Genomic DNA, 20,925 nt, shown 5'->3' on the forward strand with positions numbered 1-20,925 from the left:
TACCCTGCTCCTAGGCCAGATTTTAGTCTTTTTTCTTTTTGTAAAGGAAATGCCATGGTGACCTTCACTGGTTTAATATCTTTACTTCCCGTTCTATTTACGATGCAACCAAAACCCTCATTCCATGCTCCCTGCCTGACCTGCTCATTCCTACTTTTCCTGGTCTTCAGATTTTGGAGGTCTTTTGGAGATAATTTTTGGTGGGGTGGGTTAGTATCAGAAATCAAACTCATGAACTTGCGTCTGCCAGGGAGGAGCTGTGGCAGTCCTGGTCTTCTAGTTTCTCACCTCCTGCAGAAACGCGGTCACCTCCTACATGTTCAGCACTTTTTCCTACCCCAGGGCCTTTGTACATGCTTTTCCTCTGCTGGGAATGCTCCTCCCAGCAGAGGAGCTTTAGCTGGCAGCTTCTTTCTCATGGTTCCGGGTTCTTCCTAAATGTCACCCCAGACAAGAGAAGCCTCTCTGGCCTCCTAAAACCTGTGTGTCTGACCCCAAACATACATGCCTGTGTCTTACCTGCCCCACTGTGTCTCTCCATGCCCAGTAATGAGAACAATGTGAATATCAGTTGAAGGGGACAGTGACAGTTGTCACTTCCTGAGCACCTCTTGTCATCACTCACTGTCTCACTGGGGATGTGGGACCACGCGCAGGAGGGGAAGTGGTCACCTCGGGTCCAGTCAAGCAACCCTCAGCAGAGGTGGTCAGGATGGACATTCGCATCCGGAAGAAGATGACGTGGCCACTTTCGCTTCTAATCTCTCTGAGACCACAAAGAGCAGGAAGAGAGGCCAGCATTCGGAGCATTGCATGATGGGAAGCACCATTAACACCTGGAAAAGATGAAACACAGCCAGAGATCACATCCCAGACTGTGCTTACTTCCAGGGACGTGAGGACTCGGGCTTGTCCCCAGAGGGAGGCAGCAATGGGAGACAGTTTCACAGATGAGGAGAGAATGGCACAAACACACTGTGAGGAAGCCGGAAGTCTGAGTTCCAGCCACGGCTCTGCATTGACAAACACGCTGTGTGACCCTGGGCAAGCCACTTGCCCTCTCTGAGCCTCAGTGAAAGTAAATCACCATGAGTACAAGCTCTGCCTCCAAGAAGCCACACTTAATCCTGAGTGAAGGCAAACGGTCTGACCCCTCAGGACGTCTCAGGTTGGGGCACCTCTTGTGACCGACACAGTTTATCTGCATATTAAACCTGCAGCCAGGGTGTTGCCAGACCGAAGAAAGTGTTCCTTCCTCTCCTGCTTCTGTCACGGTCTAGTTGGCCAACTTGCTGTTCCGTCTTTGCAGAGCATCAGTTAAAGCAAACCCTTCTAACTTCACTGTCTTGGTGTCTCAGCCACACAATACCTGCCACCCATCACCTCCCAGAGGAGAGGTTTCTTTTGGCTCGTGGTTTCTGTACCTTGGCAGGCTCCAGGCAGGAGAGGAGCCCGCGGGAGAGGCTGGCACAGGAGGGCAGCTGCAGCACTGCGTTCAGGAAGCCGAGCCAGCAGGGAGGTGTGCCTGTCCCGGGTGTCCGTCCCCAAGTGTCCTCCCAGGGCGGGTCTGTCCCCAGGGCGAGGCCAGTTCCCGTGCCAGAGGGGTCACAGTTTGAACGATGAGTCCGTGGTGAGGGAGGCGCCCTTGGAACGATGTCAGTCTCGTCGGTCCTCTGGCAGCTTATGATTCATTCACTCTGCAAGGCCATTTCCAGGGAGAGCTAGAAATGGTTACAGAACATAGAGAATGATTGTACAAAACACTACCTTGCTTTGTATTGGGGCCTGTGCCTAAGTCCCCAGTCTCCCAAACGAAGGCCCAAATGAATGAGACAAGTGGTGTGATGTTTAGGGCTCCAGGAGGACCAGAACCCTCTTAACTCTGGTGGCTGAGCAGGACCTCGGGAGGGGTTCAGGGACCCTCCCAGGAACAGCCGATGCTAATTGAGGAGAACTGTCCCAGGAGAGCGTCTCCAGGAGGCCTCAGCTGTGGCCCATCGTGCACTCTAAGGCGTCTCCTCGTTCTCAGTCTAGCCATGCCTGGGCCACGCCACAGCCCTGCACGTGTGCTCAGCTCCAACAGTTTTGTTTGATCCATTTGAAGGCAGATCAGAGCTGGAATGCACAGCTGTTTGGCTGTGTGGGCTTTTTTGGTCCTGAGCGTGAACCCACTGCCTTCATGCTGAGCTACATCCTCAGGCCTTTTTATAATTTGGAGACAGGGATTCACTAAGGTCCTAAATTGCACATGCTGGGCTTGAGCTTGCAATCCTCCTGTCTCAGCCTCCTGAGGGCTGAGGTCCAGCACCCCCGGCTCTTCCACACAGTGTTAAGGTTTTCTGTCTTTCCTCTTCCGGGTTGGGCTTTGCAGTCTTTTAAAGAAGTGGCCCCAAGGACAGTCCCGAGTCCTTTCAGCAGGAGGTGAGCATTTCTGGAAACTGACTCGTGTTTCTCCTAGGGCCTCAGAAGGCAGCAGAGAGAGAGCCCAGCGGCCATGTCCCTGCTCTGCCTGTGACCTCCCCTTGTGCTGGGGCCGCTGCAGTGGCCATGTGTCAGTGTGGGGAAAGCTGGCAGTGTGCCCAGCTGCGAGGCTGCTGGGAAGCAGGGCTGAGTATCTTGCCTTCACTGGGTACACTGGCAGGGTGGGAGCAATGGGTCGGAAGGAAGATTGAGGCTGTGGGTCCCTGTTTCTCAGAGTTCAGCTCTCTGGCTCCATGACTTGGTGGCTTCAGTGAGGGCCTGTGGGGTGGCCGGGGGAGGTGGCTGCTGGCTGGGTCCAAGGATAACAGTTGCTTGAGTTTGCTCTATGGCCAAATGGGAATGATCCCATTTTACGGTTGGTGAAACTGAGACTCACAGCAGGCATCTGACAGGCACAAGAATGTGGATGAGCTGGGATTTGAACTCGGCTCCACCTGGATTCAGCACACTTGCTCTCATCCAGGATAGACCTTTCCATCCCACCCCTGGCCTGGCCACCATCACCAGTTTGGAGCACTGCACTAATCTCTCTCGGGTATTCCTGTTTACCATCCCCCCATCCTCTCAGCCCAGCATGCTGAGGGTTACTAAGTCTGTCTCCTGCAGCTCTCATCTGATCTGATCCACCATAAAAGCCAAGATCCTCACTCTGGCTTTCAGGCCTGATGTGTTCTTCTGTGTCCTCATCTCCTGCCATCCATCCCCTTGCTATACTCCAGGCATCGGGCTTCCTTCCTCTTCCTTAATCAGACTGGGCATGTTCCTACCCCAGGACCTTTGCATTGTAGTTCACTCTGCTTATAGTACTCATCTTGAATGGCTACAGTGGCTGTTTTCTTGCAAGTCTTTGAGTCAGAAGTCACTTAGCCCTTCTTTAATCAACTTGTTAACACATCTTCTCCCACCCTGATTCCCCCCTCTTCTCTCTGTGTAGCCCAGGCTGGCCTCAAACTCATGACAATCGTCCTGCCTCAGCCTCCTGAGCGCTGGGATTACTGGTATGTGCCACCACCATGCTGGGCTCCACTGTGATTTTAACATGCATTTCAGGACATGGGACTTGTATTTGAGGGACAGTGGGTCTTGTCCCCCCACCCCTAGCTGGAACCCTGGAGCTCCAAAGTAGAGTCTTGTACTATTTCTTGAGCAAACAGGGAGACGCATCCTTGTTTTGGGTTATAATAAGACAAGTGACTTACATAGAACAGAAGCCAGCAGCTGCTCCGCACCCAGGCTTTACATTCAGGGATAATTGAGAGGCTGGGAGAAGACAGAGTTATTAATAAATGGGGGGGGGGAGAATAAACGCCTTCAACTGAGAAAGCTGCGGTGCTTAGCGCCCCAAATAAGACCCTGCTTGGCATTCCGTGCTGCTCATTTGCACATTAAGGGAAGTATTGTTTTAAAAATAATCAAGTCTAATTTCACATGTTTGGGAGAGGGCTCTCCGCTGGCTTTAAACATCTTTATTTATGTGTGATGCTCTGAATACAGATTAATCTCCCCGCTCAGCTAAGCTGCTCTCCATCCTCCCAAACGCTCACCAAAGCGCTTCATCGCTAGAGCAGGAGAGCTTGGCGTCCTGGAGTGAGAGCTGGGCTTCTCTGTAGAACCCCCGTGTTCCAGCCTTCAGAGCAGGGACCCCAGAAACGACCGAAACCCATTTTCTTCACTTTATAGATACAATGGGAATAGATGCCCAGAGAGGTAAAGGACCTCGTCTAAAGCCACACAGCACAGCAATGGCAGAGCTCGGGTTAGAGCCCAGGCCTCTTCCGCCTCCACGGCTGTGTCTCGTGCCACACCTGTGTGCTGTATTTCACTTATGCTTTAAGCATCTCTGGGCATCCTGTGCACCCCTGTCTGCTTCATGCTTTTTCTTTAGGTCAGTTAATGTTTTCAGTGTTTATGTTAGAGGAAAGCATGGCCCACTAGCCAGACTGATGGGCGAGACCTCAACGTGGACACCAGCATTCACCTGTGCCCTGCACACTGGCTCAGCCCTCAGGGAGACCTAGGGATGCTTAAAGGAGCCACTAAACTAGGCATGGTGGTGCAGGCCTATAAGCCCAGGATTCTGGGAGGCTGAGGCAGGAGAGAATCACAAATTGAGCCAGCCAGGGCAATTTAGCAACTTAGTGAGACCCTGTCTCAAAATAAAGAGTACAAAGGGCTAAGGATATCGCTCTATGTGAAGGCCCTGGGTTCAGGGCAGATGTGAGAGAGGGGATCAGAGCCTGGATAGCACCCCGCTGAGATTTTCTGTGTCATATAATCAGAAAGATTGGAAGGGAGAGAAAGGACACGCCCTTCCCTCGGGGTGACTGTGGACCAGGTAAGACAGCTCAGGCCACTCGGAGCCTGGCTTCTGGGGAATCTGGCAGTGAGATCTAGAATTTGGATTGAAACAGAATAGAATTGATGGCTGGAACCAGGCAGCCTCCCTGATGATGAGGTAACCATGCAAATGGGATACCTTCACAGTGCCTAAAAAGACAGAAGCAACCTGGTTCCTTGAGCCTCAGTGTTATTTTTTTTCTCTTTGTAAAATTAGAATAAACTGCCATCTTGTGAAAGCCCCTATTGTGTTGGGTCTCTACTATTTCAGCCAGACTTCATTCTAATACAAAAGGAGACAAAACTCTGGATTAGGAAGAGAAGATTTGGATTCTCATCCCGTTTCTCCAGTTCATTTTCCATGCGACTTTAGGGATGCAGGAAGACAAGCAGCCCTGCTTTGCAGCCTCCAGCGATGCTGCCCCTAGGGACCCTGGGCCGGGCTCAGGGGGTACAGATGGGCCGCAGGTGTGAAGGGCCTGTGCTGGAGGGGTGGCACCCGTCCTTAAACCACCTTGCTTCCTCGCGGAGGATGTGTTCACGACGCAGCCGATCATTCCCCTCTTCCCCCATCACATCCCCGACAGCTGCACAGGGGTTAGTATTTTAAATAAAGCATTTAAAACCACTCAGGCCGCAGCTCCAATCACCATGGATACTCATCACCGAAATCCTCTGTTGCTATGGCAACATCGCGGGCGCCCCACCCCCCTCACCCCACCTCCCTCCTGCCTGTTTACCCTGAAACTGACACCCTGGTGATGGTGAGTGATGGGACAGGGTTTGAGGAGATTCCAAGGGCAAAGAGCAGGAAATACCTTGCCAGAAAATAGATAGTTTTTCATTATCGTAATAAGTATGTTTCATGTTCTTCTTGTTTTATCCAGGATAGGTGACTGTTTTTACGGCGAGAAACAGGAACAGCGATGGTGAATTAGAGCCAGAATGATCCTTCTGTCGTAGCCCGTGGGGGATTTTTAACAGCCCTTCGAGCTGCGCTGGGAATGTGGTCAGTAGCAATCTGGGAGCCTTAAACCGTGGATTTCACCCACTTTCTGCACTTTTCAGGAAAAGCAAAGAGAACCTTGTGGGGAGAAAAATTTTGTGTCCAGGTAGCCACGGCAGCCTGCTTGGAATGGTAAGAAATGAGGAACTGCCACGTGCCAGTGTTTGGGGTGTGGTCATGGAAGGGGTCAGGGTGGACACAGGCCCTGTGGGACAGACAGCTGTCAGGTTGGCCGTGGCTTGCATGGACCACAGAACCTGAGAATGCCTTTGACCATTTCCCTGGAAAACTCTAAAACTCCCACTTTGTAGTTCAGGTTGGATTTGACCTGATTGTGTAGCCCAGGCTGGCTTGGAACCTGCGGTGATCCTCCTGCCTCAGCCTCCTGAGTGCTGGGATTGCAGGTGTGTGCCACCACACCACATGGCAAGTTCCATTAAGTTATTGCAGGCCATTAAAAGCACCTAGACTAAACCAGATATTTCACGTACAGGCTGAATATCCCTTGTCTCAAATGTATACGAGCAGAAGTGTTTGGGATTCAGATGTTTTTCAGATTTTGGAATATTTTCAGCTAAATAATGGGGTACCTTGGGGATACAACTCAAGTTTAAACATACAGTGCACTTGTTTCATTCCTGAGGTTCCTTTTGTGGTGCTGGGGCTGGAACCTGGGACCTCACATGTGCTAGGCAGGTGCTTTAACCCTGAGCTACACAGCCTCAGCTTGGAAGGTGATTTTTAATCACTGTAAATAATTTTGTGCACGAAGCAGTGTTTCACTCATGAGGTTAGATGCAGAATTCCCCACTAATGGTATCATGCTGGCGCTCAAAAAATTTCAGGCTGTGGAATATTTTGAATTTTGGAGTTTCAGAGTGAATCACTCCCCCCTGGGTATGGCTCACCTTGAAGTGTGATTTTCTTTTCTTTTCTTCTTAAGCAAATATTTATTTTTGTTTTGTTTTTGTCTTTTTGAGACACGGTCTCGCTATGCAGTTCAGGCTGGCCTTGAGCTCACTTTGTAGCTAAGGCTGGCCTCGAACTTGCAACAATCCTCCTGCCTCAGCCTCCCAGGTGCTGGGATTATAGGCATGCACTACTCTGCCTGTGCCCGGCTCACACAGTGTGATTTTCTCACTCGACCATGCCTGCCATGAGGAAGAGGTCTTGTGGGTCCCACTGCTGTCTGTACCCCAGCATCTATGACAGTGCCTCTCCATAGTAATGGCAGCCCATCTCTGGAATGAAGGACTTTGTTAGTGGCCTTGGGCCACATGCAAAGTGTCCTAGTAGACCTCTGACCTTGTAGACAGAGCTGCTTCAGTTCATGAGCGTGACCACAAACTGATGGACACTTGCAAATAATAGCAGTGCTCCTTTGAAAGAGCCGGTGACTTTCTGAGGTCAGCGAGGCATCCTTATTTCCACTGTGGGACGGGGCTGACCCACCGAGGGCCTAGCCGCTTGGGCTCAGGGTTCTGACACCAAAGTCAGTGACCTGACACTAAGCTAAGAAAATAAAGATCGTGGGTGAACCCTGAGCCTCTATCTCATTTCATTGCTTAAAGACAGAACCCACATAACCGTTTTATTGAAGGGGCAGTGTTCGATCAGAACCCTCCGAGTCAAGTGATGGGCCCGATGTTTTGTAATATCTCCTGCTTCCTGGAGGCGATGTGCTTAGCTCGGAGACCTCCATCTTCTGAATTGCCTGTTCCTGCTTCATACGCAACCGCAAAAATGCACCACCATGCATGGAGGAGGATTTCCTTAGTTATAAGTTTATGGATTGGTGCAGGGAGGGGCTGGCAGATTGTTTATTTGTGGCTCCTGCCGCTTTCTGAAGCAAGTCTGGAATCTTCTTTCATGAGGGTCTTTACTTGTGCTGTTGGGGCTGCCTTGATGTTCTATAATGATTCAAAACGTTTACCGCAGTCATTCTGACTTGGGGAAGAGTCAGGAGTCGCACGGTGCCGGATCCTCGAAAGGAGGTGGCCGAGGACACGGGTCACCTCTCACCGGGCCGTCTTCACACTGGATGGCGCACGGCAGCAGCGTTCACTGTGCTGTTGTTTTTAGATCACATTTGTGAAGACACACAAGAAGACTTCAGCACTGCTTCAGAAAGCGTCAAGACAGTGGGACAAGGTGCTGGGAGCAGCTGGGAGCATTGTATGTGCCGGGGCAGGGATGGCACCCAGGGCCCTGCGCGTGCTGCAGAGCCCGCCCTGTGGCTGGTTCTGCTTCCCCTGGGCGCTGGGCCGGCCTTGCCATCTTGCTCATGTTTTCTGGCATGGCCCGAGGGCCGGCCCAGCTCTCACGCTTGCCCAATGCTCTCTGTAGCCCAGACTGCCAGCCGGGAGCACCGGCCCCCTGGTGCCATCAGAGACCCAAGGGCACAGGTGGACGTGCCTGGGATCGCATGGCCGGAACTGGTGTTCGTCTGCCCTGTGCCCTTGGCCCAGCCAGGGGGCCCAGATCAAGGACGGAGGAGGAGCTTCCCTTCTTCATCGGAAGCTGGGAAAGAAGCAAAGGAGTGGAATCCAGGTCGACTGAAGGAGACAGCTGTGTCCTAGTCACCTGTTTGTCACTGGGACACAGTTCCTGACACCCAGAGCTTATTCTGGCTCATGTGTTTAGTCCAGAGCTGGCTGGCTCCAAGGCATGGCTGAAGGCTTTGGCGGAGGAGGGCTGCTCGTGTCATGGAGGGCAGGAAGAGGGATGGAAGGGAGGAGCTGGAGGGAGAGAAACCCTTCCAGGTCACCCCACTGACCCCGCTGGGCCCCGCCTCCTAACAGTGAGCACCCCAGGGGCCCGGTCCTCTCCAAAAAGCCCTACCAACAAGTGCACGAGGTCACTGAGGGACATTTTCCACATACACCATAGCAAGTGTGAACCTTGAGGGGTACAGTTACTGATCCTAAGTATGTGTTGAGCTTTATCAGGAATCACCATTTCTCTCAAAATTGTACCAATTTTCATCCTCTTCAGTAGCACACCAAAGTCCCAAATGCTGGATCCTGTCAGTGTTGTTAATTTCGGCTGTGTGGGGGGCGAGGTAGTGGTTCCTTATGGTTTTTCAAAGTGCATCTCTCTGCTGATGAGTGAGGTTGGAAACCTTTCCGGGTCTGTGGGCCATTTATATTGCTTTTTTGGTAAACTGTCTGCTCTGATGTTTTGCACTCGGGCTAACTGGGCTATCTGCTTCTCACTGATAAGAGCATTCCAAAGGGAGGGGACAAGAATGTTCTCATGTGACGAAGAGGGTGTCCAGGCTTCCCTTTCTGGGATTGGCCAGGGTAACGCAGTGGGTCTTTGGAAGTACATTTTAAGGTGGAGAAAGACAAATTATTTGAGCACAAAACATCGAAGAAGAGTCTAACCTCAAACTTTAGTCCTGTTTTTCGGATTCTGGGTGTCTTAGTTACTTCTTATTTGTCGCTGAGACAAAATACCTGATGCCCAAAGTTGGGAAGGAAAGTGTCGGTGTTGCTCCCGGCCGGCAGGAAAGACACACGACAAGGTCTGGCGGTGGTCAGGCTTTTCTTTATTTTCTCTCCGTACAGTCTGCCCCGAAGCCTCTACCGGTCCGCTCTCCGCGGCTCCTTCCGTGCTTCAGTCTGCCCCGAAGCCTCTACCGGTCCGCTCCCCGCGGCTCCTTTCGTGCTTCTGTCTCGAGCAGGAGAGGCACTCGCTTATATGCAGACCCATCATCCAATCAAGCAAAAGCGGGTGATGCAAGCTGATTGGCTAGCATCAGTTGTTGCTAGGTAGACTATTCCGCTGAGCGGGATGTTTATGTAGCCAGGACAATCAGAAAGCAGGAGGCAGGCACCATCTCGGCTCACTCGATGGGAGGGGTAATTTAGCTCAGGCTTCGCTCTTTCCTACAGGCCGCATGACCGCCGCGCATGGTGATCTAGCGCTGCTGCGGCTCCCAACAGGAAAGGTCTATTTTTTATAGTTTTTGGAGGTTTTTTATAGTTATGGAGGTCAGTCCATACTCAGTTGGCTCCAAGGCAGGGTGGCATGGTGGGCCTGCAGTTTATGGCAGCTGCAAACAGCAAGGTGGAAACTGGCAAGAGAGAGAGAGAGAGACACCTTCTTCCTGCCATTACATCACATCCTGGCTCCACCCCTTTGTGGGTGTAGCACTGACACCATCAATCCAAGCACTATACAATGAACCAATCACAGATGCACAATGCAAATGTATGAGGCCAGGGCCATAGACATAAACCATGACATTCCACCCCTGGACTCCTGGACTCATGTACATCCTATATATAAAAGACACTTAGTTTATTTAGTTTATCTCCAAGAGTTGCCAAAGTCCTAACAGTTTTAACATTGTTGAAAAGTCTGTCTTAAGTCTCCTCTAAGATCTATGGCAAACTCTTAACTGTAACCCCCTGTACGAGTGAAACAAGGTTAAACATTTTGAAATGCAAAGGCACAAGATAAATATTACCATTTTAAAAGTTACAAGCTGGGGAATATAAAGGATTGGAGACAAAGCAAGTCTAACATCTAGCAGGGCGAACATTAAGTCTTAGAGTTTTATGCTCAGCCTTTGAAGCAATCTGGTTGCAAGCTCCAACAGGCTTGGGTGATTTCACCTCCGTGGCACTTTTAGGGATATCAGCTCCGGCAGCTTTTTAAAAAACCTTCTCTGTTCACTTTTTGTAGCTGTTCTTGGATGATCCATGTTTTTGGCTTTTAAAAACTTCTGTTCCACTGCACCTTTGGCTTCACCCTTACATCTTTATAAATTGCCTTCCAGGGGCACACTGCTTGGCTTCCCAGGCCCTTTGCAATCGAGGTGGAAGCCGTCCTACCCTGAGAATTTGTGCATTTTTTGGTATCTAAAACCAGCACCATGTGGATGCTGCTAGCTGGAGCAGTAGCCAGGCTTTTTTATTTTTGGGAGGGCTGTAGGGGTCGATTGCCTGGATTTTTGGGCTCTTTGAACCTGATTGTGAAGAAAAGCTTCTCTGTGTTGTCGCCATTGTGGAACCTCATGTGGCCTCCATCACCATTTTGGAGCATGGTGCTCTGCAGCTTTTTTTTTTTTGAGCAAGGTTTTTTACTTTTGCAGTTTTGAGGCTGCAAAGGGTGGAGACACGCTGCTTCTTGGGATGCCCTGTGGCCATCTTTTTATCTCTATTTTTTTTCAGCAATCTAAGTCTCAACTCTATCTTTACAATCTACAGCTTTATTGGGTTTTTATATTTGGCCAAACTCACAGCATTTTATTTCTCCTTTTTTTTTTTTTTTTTGTCTTTTTCGTTTTTATCGGTACCAGGGATCGAACTCACGACCACACACTTGCAAGAAAGGTGCTTATGCCACTGAGCTAAATCCCCAGCCCCTACTCACAGCATTTTAAATTGTCCTGCTGGGCTCTTTGTTTTTGATTTGTAACATAAAGCTGGCTAAAACCCCCAACAGTAGCCATGCCACAGCTCAACATTTGACTGTTTTGAAATTTTTTTTGCCAGATTAATCAGCCCATTACCCTTAGTCTCAGCCTCAGGCAAAGTCTCTGGGCATGAGCAAAATGCAGACAAACTTTCTGCCGAGCCATAATGCACATCGTGGGGAGTCCAATGACCAATGCAGTCCTTTCTTTTTTTTTAGCAGAAACCTCCCAAGCCTGGTCTTTAGCATCAGGCTTTTTTAAAAAAAAAAAAATCAGCCTTCTGGTCTCCTGAGCTCTGACCAGAATCTCCTCTATAGAACAGCCTAAGCTGCTCCAGTCTATGCATCCAGGTGACATGTCTGAACCTTTTAAAACTCTGCTCACAAGCCATTTTTAGAGTCTCTCGAAAAACATGGTCAGATATAGTCAAGGTAATGACCCCACTCCTGGTACCAAATTTTGTCTTAATTACTTTTTATTCATTGCTGTAACAAAATATCTGATGCCCAAAGTTGGGAAAGGAAAGGTTTATTTTTTATAGTTTTTAGAAGTTTTAGTCTATACCCAATTGGCTCCAAAGCAGGGTGGCATGGCAGGGCTACAGTTTATGGCAGCTGCAAACCGAAAGGCAGAAACCAGCAAGAGAGAGAGACACACCTCCTTCCTGCCATTACATTGTATGCTGGCTCCATCCCTAAGCAGATGTAGCATTGACACCATCAATCTAAGTGCTGGACAATGAACCAATCACAAATGCACAATGCAAAGGCATGAGGCCTGGGGGCCAGTGACATAAACCATGACACTGGGTGACTTGTTAAAACAGGTCCTGGGAGTCCTGCCTGGCCCAGAGTTTTGGGGTCCAGGTGGAGATGGGGGTGTAAGGAGCTCCCTGGAGATGCTGGTGTGCCCTCTGCAGACCACTGGGAGCAGCTGCTGTACACACTCAGGCTGAAGCCAGACCACAGTGAGGACTGTTGGTTTCCCCTTGGCCAATTTCTGCCTTTGAAGGCCCTCCTGCTTCATCTGCCCGCCCCCCACCCCATCCTGCAGAGCTATTGGACATAAGGGGTGATTGACAAGCCATATTGTCCACTGGTACAGGGGCAAAGACGTTCCGGGGAGCAAGGAGTTAAGGGGTAGGGGGCAAGCAGGCCAGCGGAGTTCCCAGCTGACCCAAGGCCAGGGCCCTGAGAGTCTTTCAGAGCAGACGTGGTACATTACTTGCATCTGCCATGATTTGGGTTTCTTTTCTGAGTGGGAAAGATGCGTCTAGTGTATTTAAAACATTTTAAAGCCAGGATGGTGGTTCTGGCATGTAATACCAGCCACTGGGGAAGCTGAGGCAGGACAGTTGCAAGCTGGAGTTCAGACAGTTTAGAGAGACTGTGTCTCACAAAATAATCTGTTGTTAACATTTATATGTTTTTAGGGAGTTAGATCTTTTGAAACTAGAAAGGGAGCCAAGAGATGAAGAAGGGAAAGAGGATGTAAAAAGTACTAAGATGTACGATGCATGTGTACGAGCTCCTCACAACGCACGTAATCATTATGTACTGCAGAGAATTAATAAAACCCAAGCTGGAGATTTTCTATAACAATCCGCCCTCAGGCTTGAAAAAATCAGAAGAGCCTGAAGCACCTCTCCTCCCCCCAGCAACAGCATAGACTTCTCATGCAAAGCCAGGGCCGCCCCTGCTGACCTCAGCACTGCCTAGAGAGCATCACACTTACTGTGACAGCCCTGATCGCCTGCGGCTTCCCGGGGACTGTGCTGCCCACTGGTTACCTCACCGGACCGCACTGCAGCCCAGCAAGGGGTGCTGCTCTGCACCCCGCCCCCCCACAGGTGGAGTAGTGGGTGCTAGTGTTAAACGGAGGCTCCGTGCAAGCTGCCTCGCAGGGCCAAGTGGCGGGGCTGGGATCTGAACCCAGAACCCGACCTCAGCCCGCTGGGTGCCTGATGTCTGAGATCCTGTAATGTTTGGGGCAGCCGTGCTTAGCTTTGTAGCGGGACTTTCTGAAGAATCTCCACGTCAGATGCAGGCTGATTCTTCCTCCTCTTGGTGCCAAGCAGGTGGTTTCTGCAGAGAAGGTCAGGATCATCTGTTGGGCCCTCTCCAGGGTCAGTTCCCAGTCTTCCCCAGGAGGGTCCCAGGTCTAAGCCGATTGGTGCTTCTCATTCCATTAACCACGCCCATTGGTTCAGAGATGGGAATCAGGTTAAAGCTGGCCAATCAGAGCAAGCCCCAGGGATGCTGGAATTGCCAGAAAAAGAGACCAGCTCTCCTCCACTGCTCTTGAATCTGACAGGATGTAACCTCAAAAGAGCTGGCAGCTCTTTTGACCCCATGAGGTGACAGGATGCCAGACAGAAAAACCAGGTCCTGATAACAGCGTTTGTGCCTTGAGTCGCACTGCGCTTGAAGTCAGGTCAACCTGTGCACTGTTCAACTCTATGACCCAATAAATTCTTTTAGTTTGAAATTTGTTATATTTCGTTCACTTTCGAGCAAGCTGCGCCCAGATCATACAGTACCCGATGTCAGAGCTCTCTTAGGTGAAACACTCGCTGCCTTGGCCTTGTCTTATGATGTTGGCTGCGTATTTTCAGATCTCAGATGTATCGCCTCATGGAACCATTTCACCTCATCGAGAGGCAAAGATTATTCAAAAACATATAAGCAGAGTAGCATGGAAAAAATAAAAATAAAGCCAGGCGTGGTGGCTCACGCCTGTAATCCCAGCACTCGGGAGGCTGAGGCAGGAGGATTGTTGCGAGTTCGAGACCAGCCTGGGCTACAAACTGAGCTCAAGGCCAGCCAGAACTGCATAGAGACCCTGTCTCAAAAAGACAAAAAAAAAAAAAAAAAAAAAAAAAAATTGACAGCAACACAGGAGTATTTTTTATGGGTAACTTTTGCAATCAAATTTTTAAAATTTGTGGAAAATTATGTTCATTAAATAATGCTATTTAAAAACCATCAGTGACTCAGGTCGATGCTTCTCCTTTCTGTGACTGTCATGACATTTGGGGACAGCGAGGCCTGGAGAGACCCCAGTGGGAGGTGGGGTGGGCGGGCATGCCCGAGCTGGGCACGGCAGGACCGGAGGACGGCGCTGCCCTCACAGGGCACCTCACAGCAGGCGCAGTTTATCCCGCCAGCAGCTGGCAAGAGGAAACTGACAAATTACACAGCATAAAATGTAAGTAAAGCAGCTTAAATAAGGGAAAGAGACAGGCAGGCAAGGACACCTCTGGTTGCTAGGAGCCAGGGATGGGTAAAATAAGAAATATTTCCCGTTTCAGTCAAACCTTCAGGAGTGTTCAAAATGCTGAAAGAGGGAACGAAGGAGGCACAGACGGCTGAGTGTGGGCACTGGTGACTTCAGCGAAGCTAAAAATTTAAGATCCGGTGAAGACCAGCAAACCCGTGTTAGAGGTGCTATTATAGACACTGTGTTCCAAATCCGTGCTGCTGTGTGGCCACGAGCAGCTGCCTAGATGTCTCGGAGCCTCAGTTTCCTCACCAGGAAAATGGGGACAATGACAGCCACTTCTGGAAAAGAGAAAACTCAGCCGTTTGTCCTTAGGTCAGACTCAGGGCTGGGGGCCCCGGAAGACAGGAAACTAGGGAGGCGTGGAAACCGCCATCAGGAAACTCTGGGAGGCTGCTGCTTGGCAGCGCTGTCTCTCTCATTCTGCGCTTAGACTGCTTTTAAAGAAAAGTTACTGGGGATCTCTAATATTTTTATGATCTCAATTGTTAAGCAATGACAATTTATTTTAAAAATTAAAATATAGTTTGGAGTCAGAGTCTCACTAAGTCGCCCAGGTTGGTCTTGAATTTGCAGTTCTGCCTCAGCCTCCCAGAGGCTGGGATTAGAGGTGGAGCCGCCACGGCAGCCTTAATTCACACCCCCCTCCCCCATACGGGCTGAACCAAACGGAACTCACTCTGGGGGCCTCCCTTGACCCCCGATCCTCGGGTTTGGCCAGAGGAAGGGGCGAGGGGCTCTCAGCCCAGGGAGGGGTCCGGTTCCTGGGCGCAGGAGCACAGTGGCCAAGGTCACCACAACCTTGGAAGGGGCAGGACAGGGGACACTCGGGTGCTGCCACCTTCACACGGGGTGGGGCGGGCACCGTGTGCGTTTTGCAGCTGGCAGCAGTCTCTTCCCGCCTGAGCTGCACAGTGAGACCCTGTCTCAAATAGACAAACATTTTTTGCATGTACTTCTATTCATCATTTGTATATCATTTTTTATTATTACTTGATTTGGTTGAAAAGAGAGTACCTAATAAACTCTCCTCCTGGGCAAAAAATAACAAAAACAAAAACGCTCTCTCAAACCCCACAGGACTTTATAGTTTCAAGGCTTGGGAAAGACTAGGAGGAGGAGGATTTCAGATATGGCTGGATCCAGGCGCTCAAACAACATTTTGTTTTGTTTTGGTTTGGCTTTTTGAGGTGGTCTCACTATGTAGTTCAGGCTGCCCTAAACTCACCGTGTAGCCCAGGCCGGCCTCTAACTCACAGTGATCCTCCTGCTTCAGCCTCCTGAGTTCTGGGATTACCGTTGCAGGCCACCACACCTGGCTTCAAATGACTTTACTGGAACTTGGTCTCTCCCTCAGGAGGCAGGAGGGCCAGAGTCTGCGATGCCAGGCATGGGAGTGTTTATGAAAAATGCGAGAATAAGTGCTCGGCAGGAAAGGTCAGGTGTTCCTTACATGTCGATGTCCGCTCCCGGCCGGCAGGAAGGACACACGACAAAGTCTGGCAGTGGACAACCTTTTCTTTTATTTTCCTTCTCCGTACAGCCTGCCCTGGGATCGCTCCCAGCCGAAGCCTCCTTTGGTCCGCTCCCCGCGGCTCCTTCTGGGCTTCTACTTCCGGGCTTCTTCTTCCCCCCCAGGGGTGGCACCAGTATATATACGGATACAATGTCCAATCATGTTAAAGTGAGCAAGGCAAGCTGATTGGCTAACATCATCAGTTGCCAGGCAGACTATATTGTTGAGCGGGTTGCTTATGCGGTAAGCAGGAAACTAACGTGCTCGATGGGAGGGGTAATCTACCTCAGGCTTTACTCTTTACTACAGGCCTCACGTCCGCCAAGTGAGGCGACCGGGCTCGGGGCTGCGGCTCCCAACACTTACAGTAGCCGAACAATCGTGTGATGCGAGCTGCTGTTTCCCGACCTCCTGTACCGACTTTCTACGGCCAGTCACCCGGCGCCTCACCCGAGGCACCCGGGAAACACGGACTCCAGCGCGATCCGCTGCAGCCGAGCAGGGCGCCTGCACCTCGGCCCCGACCGGCAGGGGCGCTGCCTGCCTCGCTGCGCAGGAGCCGCAGAAACTGCTCCTGGTTCCTAGCGAGAGCTGTGGACGCGATGCAGCTGCCTTAGTTTCCCCTCCCTGTCGCCCCTGGCCGTGAAGTCACCTTGTCCCTTTGCAGGTGCCACGGGGCAGTAGAAAACGGGCCCAGCCCAGCGTGGGGCAGCGGTGGCGGGTTTTTCTCAGCCCGACCCGAGTGCTAGCGGCTCGCGGTGAGCGTTCCCTCCCACCCAGGGACGGGGACAAAAGCTTCCTGGAATTCGCGTCAGCCAGAGGGCACTGCGAGTCCTGGTGCAGCTGGGACAAGATGCCCAGAGAGGCAAAGCATAATAAAAAGCCACGACAGGAAACAGAACAAAACCCCTCCCCAACCAGCCAATAAACCCCAGCAAAGCAAGAACAAACAGTATGCAGATAAACCTGTGCAGGTCTACAGAGGTTCATGAAGCCGGTCCAAAATGCAGACATAGCTGCCACTCACATTTTAGTCTGAACTAGCACTTTCTGCTAGCTGTGAGTTGCGAACTCAACTGTTTATACGGTCCAGGCATGAATGTTGTGCAGGCAAGCAAGATAACACAGGGGAGGTGGGGATAGGGTGCTGGAGAATGCGCGCTCTATCTGTAGGGAGCACAGCAAAGCAGCTCTGAACAATCATAATCGTGAGAAATTACAGCATTATTATATTTCAGGAGAATACGGAAAATCTAGATTTTTGCATGAAATTTTCCAGTTAAAAAATACAACCATATTTACTCGTTCACATACTATATTTGAACCTTTCTTTGTTATGGTTTCCTTTGATAACCTGATCAAAGCTACAGCACCTGGAAAACTATAAAACACGGTGATTTTATATACAATTCCCGGCGATTGCTGTAGAGTCTTGTGGGTGGCCCCGCAGATGCTGCCCTCCTAGTTACAATTCCCGAAGCGGAATCTGATTGGCTGGTTTTACCACCATCAACTATGCACACTCCTATTGGACAGAGTTTCACTCATGGTCTGCATATTGTGTCCTGATTGGTTGCCTTTGGTTTAGGTACCCTGACTCGGTCCCATTAGGTGTGATTTTTAGAACAGTGTCTCTACGCTTGGTCCAGTCCTAGACAGATACTTTCAGATTCCCCTCCTTCCTTTTTCTCTTTTTCTTTTCCCCTCCCCTCTGTTCCCTTCCCCTCTCCTCTCCTTTTTTCTTTCTTTTTTGGGTACTGGGGATTGAATCCAGGATCTTCTCACTGAGCTGCATCTTGGCTGTTATTTATTTTGTCTTTTTGAGACAGGGTCTCACTATGCGTTTCAGGTTGGCCTTGGGCGCACTGTGTAGCCCAGGCTGGTGTCAAACTTGCAACGATCCTCCTGCCTCAGCCTCCTGAGTGGGCCTCTGTGGGTGCCACTGGACAGAGGGCTGAGTGCCAGCGGATTCCGCGTCCCTGCACGGATCTCTTTCTGAGGAGGCCTTGAGTGGGTGGCCTTGAGTGGGTGCAGGTAACCAGGAGCCCCCACTGAAGCAAAGAGGGTTGGGCTGAGATCTCCAGGTGAGCAGGACATCAAAGCCTGGGGGAGAGACAGGAGGAAGGGGAAGAAAAGCATTGTGGGCAGAGGGAACAGCACCTGCAAAGCTCAGAGGGCCGTGGGAGGACTGTGGGCTTCAGACACCGTTTCTGAGCTGTGCTTGGGTCCCTGAGCCTGTGAAGCTTCCTGGCAGGGACTTGGATGAGAGGCTCCGGGTCTGAGAGCTGCGCTGTGGGTTCAGACCTCACCTCCTGAGTGTTAACATTAGGCACTTCCAGGAACCTCCAGACATGATCGGAATGTGGTGACTTCACGCAGGGGTTTTGTGGTGAGCTTGAGGTGAAGACTTTGTCCAGTTCCTGCCAGGCAAGGAGCGCTCACAGTGCCTCTCTGCTGTGACCGCCTTCGTCATCGTGGGTGTCATGCTGTGTAAATGCCCATCTGGGGGGCAAATCCAGGCCAAATCCTGAGGGTGTGGAGGCCGGTGACGTCTGGGGACAGCATGATACCGTCTTCAGCTCACGGCTGGAAGTGGCCCTGGGCTTGGCTTCTGCAGCTTCCTGAGACAATGTCTGGGCAGGAGATGGACACGGGTGCCAAGGACACCGGCTCTAGAATGTCCCAGAAGCTTCTGCCTCCTGCCCTGGGGCTCTAGCTGAGCCACAGGAGCTGGGCTGCTTGGTTCCTCTCGTCCTCAGTCTGTTGTGACCTTGCTCCCAGAGCCCAGATGGCCCTCCGCTTGCTACAGTGACGTTGATTTGGGCATTGAAGTTGGAGGAGGAGATCGCCCTCCTCCTCTGCCTTCCTGACTGGTTGTCTCTCACTCCATATTTATGTGTCTCTGCCCCTCCGTGTATCTTTAGCTCAATCTTTTTTTTTTTGTTTGTCCGGGCTGGCCTCGGACACGCAGTGATCCGCCTGCCTCAGCCTCCTGGAGGCTGGGATTCCGGGCGTGCACCACCACACCCAGCTCCAAACCCTTGTTTGACCTTCTGTGACTATGAAACAGTTCCCTCCAATGACGCCTTTTTCTTTTTTCAGTGCTGGGGATCAAACCACGGGCCTGCTAAGAGGCGCTCTCCGCTGAGCTCTGTGCCCGGCCCTTTTTATTCTGGGAGAGCATCTGGCCCGGTTGCCCTGGCTGGCCTTGAACTTGCACCTGTCCTGGGATGACGGGCATCTACTGTCACCCTCAGGTAGACGCAGCGGTCTCTAAGCCAGTGTTTAGCCAGCATCCTTTCCCTGTTTCACAGTGAGAAGGCGCGGGGGCGAGCTGGTCTGTGCCTTCATGTGGTGTAGCCTTTTTATTAATAATTTTGTGCAGATTGGTTTGTGAGATGTGAGTAAAATATTCAGTTCCTGCACTGTCAAAGTCCTAATGGATCGGGAAGGTGCATTATAGAAGCGTGTTCTCGCAGGAATCATACTGACATTCAGAATTAACTTTCTGGAGCCCGAGCTGCTCGGTTACACGGAGGCTCTGAGGTGGGCGCCGCCTCGCAGGCGCTGCGGTAATTAGATCAGAGGAAAGATGGCTCTTCGGTGGTTTCCTGTATGTTTCTTACCTCGGGGAGTATCAGGGAGAGGAACTGGTTCAGACTCTTGATGAAATTAAGATCATCAGCCTGGACGGAATTGAGCAGGGCACAGGTCGTCTCCCCAGGTTTGGGAGGAAACCAGGCTGCTTGGAAAAAGTTTGAAGACCCTTCCTTCCCTCTGTCCTTCCTTCCTTCCTTCTGTCCTTCCTTTTCTTCCCCACTTCCTTGTCCCTCCTCCCCCCTTTTTTCTTTATTTTCCTTCCCCTCTACATTATCTCCAGCTCACTGGTCCAAAATTGAACATTCCAGACACCCGAGGTCCGCCCCATGCTGTGTGACCTTAGGAAAGTTATTCAGCTTCTCTGGGCTCAGTTTTCTCTTGTTGAGTAAGAAACTTTGCACTAGTGGATCTCTAATGTTTTGTCTGGGTCTAAAATTCCTTGACACATATTCTAACAGATGTTTAATTTTTAACTTAAACGTATTTTTGTCTGTGGTGAAAAGGACACATTTACCACATAATTTGGGGGAAAAGGGAAAAAAATGAGAGCTTGCATAATCATTGCATGTGTAAGAGTCCACTGTGAGGATTTCAGTGTTTATCATTTTGGCCCTTGTTTTGATACATAGCTTTAACACATTGTGGCGCTTTGTATTATGTGTAACAGTTTTATATTCTTTTTATTTCAATTAATATTTTCTCCTGAGCAGTCTCTGTGTCTTGTCTGTCTTCAGGGACAGTTTTTTAGTGGCTATATAGTGTTTCTTTCTGAACTGAGCCTGCATTTGAACAGCATTCCCGTTGGCAGGCAGCTGGGGGCTCCTTTGCTTGCAAACCTATCTGCGTGTTTTGATTTCCCTCAAAGTCTATGGGTTTTTTTTTTTTTTTTTTTTGGTCTTTTTCTTTTTTATCGGTATCGGGGATCGAACTCACGACTGTCTGCTTGCAAAGCAGGTGCTTATGCCGCCGAGCTAAATCCCCAGCCCCGTCTATGGGTTTTTAATGGCTCTATTTATCTGCCACCCTCCCCCCTCAGACTGAGCCAGGACGCTATTTCTGCTTTGCATGCTTGGTCCCCACCCCATTCCCAATGAGCTTGAGGAGTAAACTTAGCCATATTTCCAGTCTTATACCTATCAAAACCACGCAGCATGTCACTCTGTCCTCTTAGCCGTGTCTCCCCTGGGTGTCAGTGGCAAACCTGTTAATTCTTACATGAGTCGGAGGCCAAGCAGCCGAACCCTCACCTCACCGTCGCCAATCAGCACCCACCATTTATTG

At 50.6% G+C, this 20,925-nt stretch overlaps 1 long non-coding RNA gene across 1 annotated transcript; it reads left to right on the plus strand.

Annotated features, from left to right (window-relative positions):
• Positions 1-5,533: 5,533 nt before the first annotated feature.
• LOC134470629 (uncharacterized) lies at positions 5,534-13,736 on the plus strand. Its single transcript, XR_010039631.1, has 2 exons — positions 5,534-5,582; positions 5,706-13,736. It is a non-coding gene; the product is annotated as an uncharacterized LOC134470629 (long non-coding RNA).
• The last annotated feature ends 7,189 nt before the right edge of the window (positions 13,737-20,925 follow it).

This window comes from Cavia porcellus, unplaced genomic scaffold (genome assembly GCF_034190915.1).
Source record: "Cavia porcellus strain 051 isolate PalLab524CR breed Dunkin Hartley unplaced genomic scaffold, mCavPor4.1 scaffold_16, whole genome shotgun sequence".
Taxonomy (NCBI): Eukaryota; Metazoa; Chordata; class Mammalia; order Rodentia; family Caviidae; genus Cavia; species Cavia porcellus.